The sequence below is a fragment of the Trachemys scripta genome, chromosome 5, assembly GCF_013100865.1.
Source record: "Trachemys scripta elegans isolate TJP31775 chromosome 5, CAS_Tse_1.0, whole genome shotgun sequence".
In the NCBI taxonomy this organism is placed as follows: domain Eukaryota; kingdom Metazoa; phylum Chordata; order Testudines; family Emydidae; genus Trachemys; species Trachemys scripta.
In genome coordinates, this window is record NC_048302.1 from 17,700,959 (window position 1) to 17,711,378 (window position 10,420).

General features: G+C 40.7%; 1 long non-coding RNA gene across 1 annotated transcript in view; it reads right to left on the reverse strand.

Annotated features, from left to right (window-relative positions):
• The window catches only part of LOC117878084, a 513,223-nt gene extending 504,114 nt beyond the window's left edge, over window positions 1-9,109 (reverse strand). Inside the window, exon 1 of the long non-coding RNA XR_004645879.1 lies at window positions 9,038-9,109. This is a non-coding gene — a long non-coding RNA (uncharacterized LOC117878084). The remainder of the gene's footprint in view (window positions 1-9,037) is intronic.
• Between the last annotated feature and the right edge of the window lie 1,311 nt (window positions 9,110-10,420).

The window sequence follows — 10,420 nt, forward strand, 5'->3', positions numbered from 1 at the left end:
CAGAGACTTTAACTCTACTCTTCTTGGTTGAAGGGCCCATCTTTTTCAGCTTGCAGGAGTTCTGGCACCTTGTGTCTATCTACTGATGGATGCCAAAGATGGCTTCAGTCCTAGATTACATTTTCCAAAGTTCAATGACCTTGTTTCAAGAGACAGGATGACCTCATGCTGTTCTTCCCTTTCTGTGGGCTTCCCATCCCCTTGTATGAGGCTTCCACTGTTTACATTCCAGCAAGAACAGTTTACATAGGAGACACATGACCTCCTGTCTGTGAGCTGCATTTCTCCTTTTGTTTGGGCATAGAATGTAAAGCCTAATATCAGTGAGTATCCATAATTCCTTATATCATGTTAATACATACATACACTCGTAATTAATATGATTGTAAAGGGTGTCATATGCGTTCATACAAACCTTTATATAAACACAGTAATATCATATACAATCAATCGATTCAATTGCTTCTGACTGGAGGTTCAAGTCACTTGTCTTTCTGTGCCGATAAAGTTTCTCTTCCCTGCTGGAAGCAGTCTCCTCCCCCACTCGCTAACTTTGTTTACCTAATATGTAAATTTACCTTCATTGTCTCTGCCTGACAATCCCGGTGGTCATTCCTTTATCTAGGGCAGACCTGTTTACCAACTCACCCTGATATGCGTGGTTTAAACACGTTAGTCACTCCTGCATATATCCATAAATCTCAATACACACTGCAAACATACATCATGCAAGAGTAACCATGATCAGTGAATTAGTTTTCCAGTGATATATTACATGACACCTTTTACATATAGATTAAAATGTCAGTGAGTTGGGATTCAGTGTAACTCATTTCCTATTACCAGTAAGCCAGGTGTCTTCTGGCACTGGGAGGCTCTTAGGGTTACACCCACCTTCTTCATAAGGTGGCTTTGAGGTGTAATTAGTTGATGTCTGTACAGTGCTTTAAGTGTGATAGAAGTGGTAAGCAATCTTATTTCCATGAAAATATAATTTAGGTCCAGTTTCAAAACCGTACTCACCTACTCCATCTACTTAAAAATAAGTCTCCTCCCCCACTCTTTAATTGGGAATTTTGTATTTTGCACTGTGAGAATATGGTTTTGCCTCAGCAATAAGAAAGGGAGAAACAGGGACTGGTGGGGGGGGGGGGGCATCACAGCAATTAAGAGCACTTATCAGATGAAGAACAGAGCAAGAGATGGTAGGGGAAAGCAGCTTGTAAAATGGCTACTTTAAGGCTACAGTTGCTCCTCTGCCAAATTTGAAGGGCCAGCCCCAGAAAAGTTCATATGGGATGGGGGGAAATCCTATGAACAGGCAAGCTTGCACTGAGTGAGACAGGGGGGGCAAGGCAATTATAAACTGGTGTTTTGGGGCTGATTTTTCTGTATTATATCACAAAACTTGGATATTTACACATCCAATAGGGTAATGTTAAGCAAGGAAATTCAGAGTTGATTCATGACCTCGATATTAGTGACAGAGAGACTTCTAGAGTAGGAAAGTGTGGGAGAGAGATCTCCATATTTATGCAAAATTGATAAAGTTTTTAAGTCTTTACAAACTTGCACTTTTACTAAATATTAATATGAAGCTACAAGAGGATGCTTTGAGCTAAAAAGACACACATTTAGCTAATTAGCATTAATAAAACAAAAAACCTACCAGAAGATTTCCCCTTCCAGCTCCCAAGTAAGAGCAAACAAGCAGAAACCATGTAAACACTTAGGAGGAAACCTGGTTGTGCAAGGAATGCAGGGTTTTGTTATCAGAGCAATAAATCGAGAGGTCAAGAGAGCCTATACCCGCTCCCCTCTCTCCCCGCCAAACACAGATTTTTCTTTGAAAAGAAAGTGTGTAAGTTTAAACCCACACAAAAAGAATTAGGGAAATATTTATTGAAACTTTTTTGTTGTAAACACACTGAAGTCTTCATGCTTTTAACATTTATGGTGGGAAATATTTTACAGAAAATACTGGTTACTTCCTAAATCATGTTTCCACTTAAAGGTTTTCACGTTTCTCAAATGCATAATATGGATGTTTGCAAATATTTTGTCTCTAAATGAAAACCTGATATTGTTATGTACAAATATAGCAAGGTCATTTGATGCTAGACTAATCAGCAATGTAAGAAGCCATTTAGGTAAAGCATATTTATATTAATGGGCAATTAATTAATTTACTGGCAGTGTGCAAGCAAACTCTCACCTAATCATGCAGGAAAACAAGAAAATCATTATTTAAAAAAATCATCCTGTACACTCAACAGCTTAAGCTAAAGAAAGACTGTCTAACAGTTTGAAAGGGGACTACATTAACTTGCAATAGGAAGCTTTTAGTGTGTGCCAGAAGAATCAACAACTCAATGCACAACTCCTGGTGTACATCAGAATTTATACCCCAGCTGGTGTGGAATAAGGCACTATGTTGACATGCCCTTAGTGTTTCACCAAAATCTCAATGCACTGGCCCAATGACATCTGAAACCCCTAACTCATTACTTTCCTTAGCTATTGGACCAAAGTAGTAGCACTTTGAAAACACACATCTCATCACTTAATGCTATGCCTTCAAAAAGATCATGTTCTTCCAGGTCTCCCTGTTGCTACTTTTCTCTCTTCCATGGTACTGCTATTCTCCTTGAAAGACATTAACTTTTATTGTTGCTCCTGCTGTGCTGATCCTAGGCTAGCAAGAGTGTTCTAGTTCCGATTCTCTTCCAGTTCTTGGGAAGGAACCGCCAAAATTTGTGTCTATCCCTCTATAATTTTGCGTCTTTTCCATAGTCTGGATCGATCCATATTCCTTCAGGTTGGGCCAGTTGGCTCTGAAGACTTGTGACGTACAAAACTAGATTGTCAGTGACTGTGTTCAACACTTCTTAAAAAGCAACATTGTAAATGGGCCTCCTATTCCATCTGTATACATACAACCCATCTCTTAAGTATGCTGGAAATAGCTAGCAATTAGCCCAAGTCACCAGAGACCTCACTCATAACTCCATCAAATGACAATGAAGGTAAGTGCAGGTTAGTAGTTCAGCACAATCCCTAAAATATAAATGTTTCTTTCAATGTGAGTGATGAGATCCCACTAAGCTTTGTAGATTGACCTTAGGAGAAAGGATTTTGAAAATAAGGTCATTTATTCAGGTGAATAAACATGGACCAAGGAGTATAGCTTTAAAAATCAGGGTGAGATATCTGAGGTATTGATATCCCCTATTACCATAGTATTTGAGCTCCTCACAATCTAATGTTTTTATCATCACAGCATTCCTTGAGGTAGGGACATACTATTATCCTTGTTTTATGGATGAGAAGCTGAGGCACAGAAAGACTAAGGCCCAGATCCTCAAAGGTGTACGAATTCAATGAGAGTTAGTTACCTAAATACCTTTGAGGATCTGGGCATAAGTGACTAGCACAGGGATAGCAATGGCAGAGCAGGAATTGGACCTATATCTCCCAACAACCACACTTGGCCTCTAACTATTTAATCATCCTTCCTCAATATCACACACACAGAATTGAAAACCAACATTTAAAACACTGGTGTGCATGAAGGCAAATGGTCACAAGCCATGTCTACATGGACCCTGTATTATCTGCATACCATGTGTGTTTATATTGTCAACATATGTTAGCGATAAGACTTTTTTTGGGGGGTGAAACCATTTAAATAATTTCTCGTAATTACCAAGTTGGCATGCACACAATATTAGACATGAGATATTTTTACAGTCCATGGTGCAAATTAATGTAAAGAATGCATCCTGTTGATTAAAGAGTGGTGTTTTCCAAAAGAATGAATAGAGTTGCTCAGCTAGGAACATCTCCATATTTATGTAAAGCGAAAAAGACTGACTTCCAGCAAGAGATTCATACCATACAGATTGTTCCCCAGTTGCAATCTGTACAGTATGTCATAGGTTAACAGGCAGCATGCAGCACACATTTTGAAGATCTGTTGTTCTCACTTTAAACAAGGAAATTGCTTTAATTTTTAAAAAGCTTAAATGGTTGAATGGGTACCAGAGCATATTGCAAGGATTTCACTTGCGCTTGGTTCAAGCTATTGTACACTGTTAGGTGTCTTTAAAAAAAACTGTAGAAAGGAACAATATAGCAACAAAGGAAATGTCTTTACTGACAGCTGAATATCATCCCTAGAGAATCTACACTTGCTAAATAAATCTGGAAACATAGTTAGCTGGAAATACAGTAATTATAGGTGCCAGCTGGAAGTAAACAATCATTGATGCAGGCCACCAACTCCGAGGATGTCAGTGGTTTTAAGGTACAAAATAAATTCTCACTTTACTCCTACCTTAATTAAAGAATCTAAGATTTTAGTACCCAACCTTTTCTCAGGGTGTAATGTGCTGCAAAAAATAACAGCCTCCCACTTGATTAACACTCTCTAGGGCAGGGAATTTAATTATTTTTTTATCTGGTCAGACTTGGTCAACCAGATGTGACTTTCAGTAACATGGTATGGATTTGTCCATATTTCATTGCAAATGTAAAGGCATGTCCATAAATCAGCAGTAAAGGTGTGCCGTTAAACTGAAGGTTGTAAAATATACATAATGTGTACTATATATAGCAAAGTGGGCTTTTGTAGCCGTTCTCTCTTTATTTCAGTGAAGAGAATGATTATGTATTCCTAATCTAGCTAAATTTACAATAAAGAGATGGGTACGTTCCAGGCATGGGCCTCTGCCAAATTCCCAAATCCAAACACCCTGGAACAATCAAGTGTTGGAAATCCAAACCTGAATCCAGATCCAAAATTTACAGCAAGCTCCTCCTATCTTTATAGTGGGCTAAAACAAAACCCTGGAAACACACACTCTCCCCAATCCCTTGCTGAGGTGATTGAAACTTGGAGATGTATCCACATTGTGGTGAACTCCAGACACACTAGAAAATTCTTTATCAAGGGGGTTACGTATAATTCTCATCATCAGTAACAGGAGTTGAAAGCCTGGATCTAGGGGAGGGTATGTTGCCCCACTAAGTGGGTATTTTTAAATATTTTGTATATGTATTGTTAAAGTTCTAGATGGTTATTCATATGGTTTTTCCAATTCCATATAGTTGTGCCTGCATCAGTAAACCATTAGAGGGTTTGTTTGATCAGTTTTTTTTTCCTCTGAAGAAGCTTTGTGTGTGATTAGTGAAGTGTCGAGAAACAAAGCACTTATAACCACTGGTGCAACCCCCCAAAGGGAAGTCAGCTGTACTTGTGAAATTATGTGAAAGGCAAGTGACATACTAGAAAACACTTTGCTGCCATTGCCATTTCATTGCTTGATTGGTCAGAACTAACATGTGATTTATCATCTTCACTTCAGCTGTTAGGGGTAAACCTTTCTAAAATGCTGCAGGGCTCAGAAGGATGCTACCCCCGCCACCCTTATCCTCCCTTCCCTTCAGTTCAGTCATTGCTAATCCAATTATATTTGCTAGAAGATTCCCCAAGGCTCCAGATACAACTGAATACAACTATATTGCACCAAACCTTTTGAATCTATTCATACCTTCTACATGGCACAAATAAATGGAGATAGACTGTATTACCAAATTATTAATGCTGACATCCTGAAGAAGAAACAGATGGAGAAATGATATTCATGTACATGCACATGAGTAAAATGATCCAAAATAAATTATTCTAAAATAAGTGATACAATTATAGGCATTGGATTGATGGTCCTGCTCCTATTGAAGTCAAATGTAAATTTCCCATTGAGTTTAGTGGTGCAGAATGAGACCCTAAATCCTCAGAACCTTGGTACTTTAGAGCTTATTGCTTCTGAATATGCTACATCCTGCAGACATGTCTCTTGTGCTGCTTAGTGCAACTGGCTCAATCGGCTGTTCTGTTAACTTTTTTGTAGCCAGCTGATTTGGGGCTCAATCCTGCAAGATGCTGAGCAACTCATGGACTCATGCACCTATTGACTTCAGTGAGCATCATGGACATTCCGCACCTGTAAACGTTACTAACATTTAGCAAGACTGAGCCCTTAAAGTGGCAGCAAGGCGGTAGGCTATGCAGAAATGGGGATACATCGGAGATTGTGTATCCAATTTGCTCTCCTTTCCAAAGGACTGTAGGGACATTAACTCCTACTGAAGTCAATGGAAAGACTCCCACTGATTTGAGTAGGAGCTGGATTGGGGCTGACAAGATACCTATATGGCACATATTTACAGTGGGGATCATATAAAAATGGAAATCAAACTTACTTCTATATTTCCTAGAGTTCCACATGTTAGCCAGTTGTTTTTTTAAGAAAAACGGTGGGTTTTTGGTTGAGAAGTCCTTTGTATTCTCCTTTGCAAATTAAGCCAGAAATCATTATGTGGTGAAATTAGTTTCAAGTTACCTGAATTTGGCAGGGGAACAGGCGGAAGAGGAAAAACGAGGAAGGTACGACAAATTAATTTCAGATCAATCAAACTTTGCTGCACAAAGCCTCCAACCAAAGTCATTGGTCTTTTACCCTAACCTGCTTTAATACAAAGTTAGTAATTTGTTGCAAAGAAAAGGAAAATAAAAGCAATCTAAAATGACTCCACCAAAACACTAGTTCTGCTGCTGTGATTCACTACCCCACATGGCATGTGGGCAGGTGGATCCAGGTCTCCACACCTTAGTAGGCTGTTGACAAGAGCAGGCTGAGCAATACTAAAAACACTTAAGGTTCAACAATGGCAGTTGTACAATGGGAGCTTGATCCTGGCTGGAGCTCTTCATCGCACAGGTAATGTGCCTACTGTGTCATCCCTTAGGAAACTGTAGCATACACACCACTCCACGGCGGGCTAGCTCCATTGGCTTCTGTGAAAGTAGAGCCATGGGTGCTAAGAGGACCAGTGCCTGCATTCAGGGAAGTATTGAGGCTGGAGAGACTGCCTAGCCTTTGCATGGGTGAAGCAAAGGGATAGGATTCTTGTATTCACACACTTCTTGTGCACCCACACAGGGCCGGTGCTACCATTAAGGCGAACTAGGAGGTTGCCTAGGGCGCCAAGATTTGGGGGCGCCAAAAAGCGGTGCCCCCAATTTTTTTTTTTTTTTTTTTTTTAAACAGTGTTCCTCCCCGAGCACGCGGTCGCCACTCCACTTCTCCTGCTTCCCAGGCTTGCGGCACCAATCAGCTGTTTTGCACTGCAAGCCTGGGAGGAGAATTAGAGCGGGGGCGGCGTGCTCGGGGAGGAGGCGGAGCAGAGGTGAGCTGGGGTGGGGAGGTGCCGCACAGCTCCCTGCCCAGGGGGTTGGGGAGCTGCTGCAGGGGTGCCTCAGGGCGGGGGGGAGGGGGTGCCGCAGGGCTCCCCACCCCAGCTCACCTCTGCTACGCCCCCTCCCCAGCACACTGTGGCTGCTCCACTTCTCCCGCCTCCCAGGCTTGCGGCGCAATCAGCTGTTTGGGTGGGAGCTGCTGCAGGGGGGGGGGGGGGCCCCGGGGGCGAGGGGGGGGGGCAGGGGGCTGCCGCAGGGCTGGGGGGGCCACAAGGTGGAAGTTTCGCCTAGGGCACCAGCCCTGCGCCCACATAATATACAGTGAGCACGATGCTGTGTCTGGCTATCTCCATTAGTGTTATATTTTCTGTGTTTTCTTCCTTGTTTTTTTATTACAAACAACATTAGTATGAAAAACAAAATCTCAGTGGCTTAGGACTTCATCTTTTCATGAAGTTTATTCCTCACTTGAAGTAATCCTTCTCTCCCTTTCCCTTTTTAACTTCCTCTTTATGCTGCTCTTTTGAAATATTGTGTATAATTTTAATTATACCTTTGTGTATAGCCGTGGACACAGAGATAGACAGATGCTATTAAAAAACATACCAAAAATAATGTTGCATGGCTGATCAAAAGTCACACAATCTGAACACTTAGACTGCACACAGTGGAGCCCTGCCTCCTTCAATGCACATCCTCAGACACATATGATCATAACACCAGTTAGCTATGCATATGTGTGAAGTGCAATTACAGACACACAATACATATGGTGAATTCCTTGTGATAAGTTAGTTTATCATGCACTTCTGACCATCCAACCCATCCTTTGTTCACTAATCCATCTCCCAACATATATCACATATCACACCCCCACACAAACACACACACACACACACACACACACACATAGACTCATCGATCTAGGATGCAGAGTTATTTATACTGTGGAACATCATGTAGTTCTGTATTCTTGCATTTTCCAAGCCAAGTGCTTGATCTTGCAACCTTTGTAATGATATTTAATCAGGCTTTTTTGGTGTGTGTATATATATATATATATATATATATACATATACACACACACACCCCAATTGGTAATTTGGAGTTCTTCAGTTAGGACCTAATAATTCAATGGTTTGGAGGAGTTTGTATTTTTTGTGGGGGGCGGGGGGGGGGGGGTAGGTAACCAAGGGAAAAGTCAAGGCACAAAAAAAAAAAAAAAAAAAAAAAAATCTCTACTTGAGCTATTTCTTTTTCTGCAAGGTACTGAAAGAATGAGCAAGCCATTTCAGCTCAAATATCTGTCTCACTTGTATGTTTGGGACTGAATTTCTTAAATGTATACCACAGTTAATGTAACAACATGCAGTAGTATATATTGTATAACAATCATGATATTCTTGCTTCATTTAGTAATAAGTACATTAAAAGGAAATACTGAATCGCATCTTGCAGTGGTAAGTCACCAGGATCTACCTTATAGTGCTTGTAAAGGATTGGGGCCTATCTTTCAGTGCCTTCCTCCTACTGGGACAGGCTTTGGTCTTGCTGAGCCAGCTCACTTCCTGGGGTAATGCTGTCTGAACACTCTTCAACAAATTTAGGGAAGCAGCTTCCAGGAGGCTTAGTTGTTTATTTTAACTCCTCTTAACAAAAGAAATCAGAGCTCACACTTTATTCCATCAAAGTCTATGCAGGCTAAACAGTCCCTTCCCAAAGTCAGCCCCTCACAAGAATACCTTCAGCAACCCAAAATTCCTGGCACTTACTTACCTCAGTACCAAAGATTTCAAACAGTCTCCCTTCTGCCCATTTGGTTTCTAAAACAGTTCCTTTCTACAGTGGTTCTAGTAGCAGTCCTGTGAAAGTACAACCCCTCAACAATCTGAGGAGGGGGTTACAGTCTCCCACCAGGTGTCTTCTTTCATAAGAATCAGTTAATTAAGTTCAGCTCTCCTCTCAGGTGCAGCAGGCAGGGCTAATCAGCCAGCAGCCAGCTGCAGGCCTCTGACCCCAAAGGAATGGTATCCTTTGTACCTTCATAGTGCTATAAAAATATAAAGTCTTCAGGAAAGGGACTGCTTCTTACGATGTGTCTATACAGTGCCAAATACAATGGGGCTAAGATTTTGGTTAGGGTCTCCAACCATAATAATTTTTACTGTAATAACAATAGTGGACTTGTGCAAATCAATATGACAGTGAATAAATCAAACACTTCCATTCCCATCAGCTTAAACATTTTTCCTGCAAGTTAGATGCACACCTGCTAAGCAAAAACTACCCTGTAATTTTTCCCCTGTATGTATGCTGCGGTTTTTGCTGAATTCACTCCCTGATTTATAATAAAAAATTGCTTAAATGGAGCCATTTCCACTCTGTGCCAGCAGCTTCCGGAAGCAAAGCAGTATTTTGCACACTTCTGGTTCTGTATAAATAAATGATAATAACATTTTATGACTGCAGTAATTCAGATAGCCTTACTCTGTTGCCAGGTTTAACACTAATTCACATCTGCCCTGATTCCCTGTATGCTCCTCCTTGGAGTGTCTGGTGATAACAATTCTCAACAGATAGAGGGTCCTATTCATTCTCATCACTGAATAAGTTAGGAATAAGTTAGTGGTTAGTTCTTCAAGTCTGCACCTGGCTCTCACCAGGACATCCAGCGCTCTCACACTTTTCATCCCTCTCTGGATTTCAACAATCTCCATTTCCTTGTGCCAAAAATTCCTTTTGTTCCTTTCCGCTTTCCAGATGGATAATTATTTTATAGTCATTTTTTGTTTGTTCATTTAACCCTCAGATCTCAGATATCATTTTCATTGATAATGTTTCAAGTAGAGTGTGTTCCAAGTCTGAATCAAGACCCTAGATCCAGTCACCCCCAAATTTCAGAAGTGTCTACAATCCAGATCTGGATCCAAACATTACATGTGACCCTGACCTATAGAATGGACTGAACCAAAACTCTGGTTCGAAGCACTAATGAACTTGAAAGTGTTCCAAATGCAGATCTAGATCAGAATATTGGGCCTTGCATCCATCTCTAGTCCCAAGGAAATGAAGAATATTTTTGTGTCATCCTGTTTAGGCCATAGATCCATGGGAAGTTTTAATATAGTACAACTATATAATAATACAATACAGTAGATT